Source organism: Rhincodon typus, chromosome 48 (genome assembly GCF_021869965.1).
Source record: "Rhincodon typus isolate 14 chromosome 48, sRhiTyp1.1, whole genome shotgun sequence".
Taxonomy (NCBI): Eukaryota; Metazoa; Chordata; class Chondrichthyes; order Orectolobiformes; family Rhincodontidae; genus Rhincodon; species Rhincodon typus.
The window spans coordinates 4,667,765-4,671,869 of NC_063379.1; the positions used below are offsets into that span (position 1 = coordinate 4,667,765).

The window sequence follows — 4,105 nt, forward strand, 5'->3', positions numbered from 1 at the left end:
ATCCAGTTGGAAAGTACACACTAAATGGCAGGGCCCTGAGGAGCATTGACATACAGAAGGATGTTGGGATACATGTCCATAGCTCCCTGGAAGTGATAATACCAGTGGACAAGGTGGTAAAGAAAGCATATGGCATTAAGTATAAAAGTTGGCAAGTAATGTCCCATTTATTTTTTCATTTATTCATTTGTGCAACATGGGTGTCGCTGGCTGAGCAGCATTTATTACCCGTCCCTAGTTGCCTCCTTGAGGAGGTGCTGGTGAACTGTCTTCGTGAACCACTATTGTCCATGTGCAGTGCATTGACGCACGATGCCCATTGGAAGAGAATTCAAGAATTTGACTCAGCACCAGTGAAGGAACAGCATTATATTTCCAAGTCAGGATGGTGAATGGCTTGGAGGAGCATTGGCAGGTGGTGGTGTTCCCATATATCTGCTGCACATGTCCTTGTAGTTGAAAATGGTCATGGGTTTGGAAGGCGCTGTCCGAGGATCTTTGGTGAATTTCTACAGTGCACGTTGTCGATAGTACACACTGCGGCCACTGAGCATCGGCGATGAAGAGAGTGCATGCTTGTGGATGTACTGCCCATCATGTGGGCTACTTTGTCCTCGACGGTGTCACATTTCTTAAGTGTTGTTGGGGCTGCACCCATCCAGACAAGTGGGGAATATTCCATCACACACCTGACCTGTGCCTTGTAGATGGTAGACAGACTCTGGGGACTCAGGATGTGAGTTACCCGCCACAGTATTCCTAGCCTCCTGTAGCTTTTGTAATAGTTTTTTGTAGTTGTATGAGATTTTGATTAGGCCACATTTAGAATGTTGTGTGCAGTTGTGGTTACCATTCTATAGGAAGGATGTGGAGGCTTTGGAGAGGGTGCAAAACAGATTTATCAGAATGTTGTTTGAATTGGAGTATTTTTGCTATAAGGAGAGGTTGGACAAACTTGGATTGTTCTCCCTTGAGCGTCGGAGGCTGAGGGGGCGACCTAAAAGAAGCATATAAAATTTTGGATAGTGTGGATTGTCAGATCTTTTTTTCCCAGGCTGTTAATGTCAAATACTAGGGGGTGTAGGTTTAAGGTGAGAGGGGTAAGTTTAAGGGAGATGTGTGAGGCAAGATTTTTTTACACAGAGTGTGGTAGATGCATGGAACACGCTACCAGGGACATGGTAGAAGGGATAAAGCGGACACATGAACAGGAAGAATAGAAGGATACAGACCAAGTGCAGGCAGATAGGATTAATTCAGAATGGCATCCTGGTCAGCGCAGACATGGTGGACCGATGGTCCTGTTCCTGTGCTGTACTGTTCTATGTTCTTATATTCTACGACTGAGTCTGAGGTATTTCTCTGTCCATTCCTAATTGCATTTGAGATGTACATTTTGCAGTATAGATGATTCAAACACTCCTTCGAAATGGTTTTCTCATTTGATCAAAACAGTGCCATAAAATGATGAATTATAAAAGGAAGTAGTGAGGATTCCTGATACGTCAGTGGACAAATGATACATAAATAACACCAACTGAGATGTGCAGCTCTCCCATCACGCCAACAGATCGAGTAGCTCAAACCCGATCACCCAAGAGTGCGACAGTTGGAATTGTTTGGAATTGTTGTAGGATAATGGTGGTTTCTGAACTTCAAAACTGAGATTTGTTTGAGATAGATCAGAGATAGTAGGAACTGCAGACCCATGAAGGGTCTAGGCCCGAAACATCAGCCTTTCTGCTCCTATGATGCTGTTTGGCCTGCTGTGTTCATCCAGCCCTGCACCTTGTTGTCTCTCATTTGTTTGAGATAACGAGGTGTAGAGCTGGATGAACACAGCAGGCCAAGCAGCATCAGAGGAGCAGGAAAGATTTGTTTGAGCTATTTTGGCATTGATACAGGGCTTGGGATTTGCTCATTGCAGAATTCTCATAATTTGACTGATTCTTGTTGCTATTGCAGTGTTAGGTTGGTTCCAATCATATTCAGGGGTAACATTCAGGATTTGATGGTGACAGTTACGAAGAGCACCGTGCAGTATATGTCAGTATCAGATGGTCAGCTGTTCTTTTACTGGACTGAACTTCGTTACATGTTCCTTTTCACTTGTCTGCCCAAGTCAGGCTTGTATTCCATGTCTTGCTGCATGGTGATAAAGATTGCTTCAGGAGTTATGTTTGTTTTTAATTCATTCACAGAATGCTGTGATGTGATTTGAACATATGGCCTAAAAGCATTAACCTGGATCTTTGGATTAATAATCCAGTGATATTATCACAATACTATCTTCTTCAGATGATCTGCCTGATAAATATCAGTTCCTAAAGGTACGGACACCATGTATCATTATAATGTGTGCAATTACCCCCAAACTCCAGTGAGCTGTCACAGTTTCCCAGACCTGTACATCTATGTTAAATTTAGGGAACCTGTCCAAACCGTGAAAGTTTCCTTTCCATAACTCCATGCACTGCCCCCACGCCACCCCCCTCTCTTTTTCTCTCTCTCTCTCTCCCATCCCCCGTATCGGTGTCTCTCCCTCCCTACTTACCCTGTCTCTCTCTTTCTCTAGCTGACATTGATGCTGATCTGTTTGCCACACCATTCAATTTCAGTGTGACCATGTGTTTGCAATTTTAGACCTTGTGTTAGCAGACAGATTATTGATTCTGAGCCTCCTCCTTCTCATCCATGCTTCCTTCAAGGAACACTGAGAAATCAGGATTAGAGAGGAAGCTTGTTCCTATTAAACTCTCAGTTCGGCTTTGATGTCAGCATTTTGATGTTTCCCTTGTGATACCTGCATCTGCAGGAGCAAAATAATTCCTGCGGCTTTTAACGGAGCCAAAACAATGCCACAGGCTAGTCATGGAGGGCTATAGAAAGTGATCCTATGGCCCATTGTGGCCATGTCTGGTCAGAAATAATCACGTGACTATTCCAATCCCATTTCCCAGCACCTTGCCGTAGCTGTGTAATCCCTGTCAGTGCATATCAAAAACCTTTTCAATGTTACAAGAGTTTCTGCCTGTCCCACACTGATAGGCAGTGAGTTCCACATTCCCATCAGCCTGTGTGTGAAAATGTTTTTCCTCACACCTCCTTCTGCCCTTTGCCTTAAACAATTGTTACCTGCCTTTGTCTTTTACAGAAACATAGAAAATAGGAACAGGAACAGCCTGCTCCAGCATTCGTCATGATCATGGCTGGTCATCCAACTCATTAGCCTGTTCCCACTTTTTCTCCAAATTCCTTTAGCTCCTATATCCAACTGTTTACCCTGCAACACTCTCTATCTCTGTAATCTCCACCAGAACCTCCAACCCTCCACATCTCTATACTCTCCTGCAGCGCCTACGTTCTCTCTCGCTCGCTGTCTCTTCCTAACCTCCTCTTCCACTTATCATTGTCTGAAAAGTATTCAAATAGAAAGCTGTGAAGCAGATCACTCATAGGTTGGAGAGTTGGAGTGTTATCTTTATACATCAGGCTCAGGAGTTCCAATCTCAGTTGTAAAAGTTTCTGTTGTTGTCATGATCTGCGTTTCTAGTGTTTTACATCTGATAAACATAACCTAAACAGCACAGAAAGCATGCATATTCCACCATGAATACCCTCCCTCTCATTGCCTCTCTCCTTCTGCACGTCTGATGCTCCCTCTCCCTATCTCTTTCACTCACCTTGCCTACTGTCTGTCTCGCTCACTCTCTTTCTATTTCTGTGAAAGACAGCAAATTTGATAATGCTAAGAATAATTACAGTGCAAAGTGCATCCCAAACAGCATGCCCCATCAATTGAGTAAAACAAATGCAAAGGTTAGAAAAATCATTCACTGAATTGGTAGAAAGTGTTGCATTTAGCCAGCACTACCTCCAGCACTTTGTTTAATGTTGTGACAGTGAGTAGTGAAATTTTATTTTTGTCTTTAGAATTTTAGTGTTCAGTGGAAGTGCAGCACTGTAGTTTGGTGATAGTAGGAACTGCAGATGCTGGAGAATCTGAGATACCAAGGTGTAGAGCTGGATGGACCCGGCAGGCCATGCAGCATCAGAGGAGCAGGAAAGCTGACATTTCGGGCCGAGACCCAAGAAGGGTCTAGGC

At 43.8% G+C, this 4,105-nt stretch overlaps 1 protein-coding gene across 5 annotated transcripts in view; it reads left to right on the plus strand.

The window, feature by feature from the left end:
• Positions 1-2,215: 2,215 nt before the first annotated feature.
• LOC109923510 (equilibrative nucleobase transporter 1-like) overlaps positions 2,216-4,105 on the plus strand; it is a 30,227-nt gene continuing 28,337 nt past the window's right edge. For all 5 annotated transcript variants that reach the window (XM_048620872.1, XM_048620869.1, XM_048620873.1 and 2 more), the window contains exon 1: positions 2,216-2,330. The gene's annotated coding sequence lies outside the window, so the exon portion shown is untranslated. The remainder of the gene's footprint in view (positions 2,331-4,105) is intronic.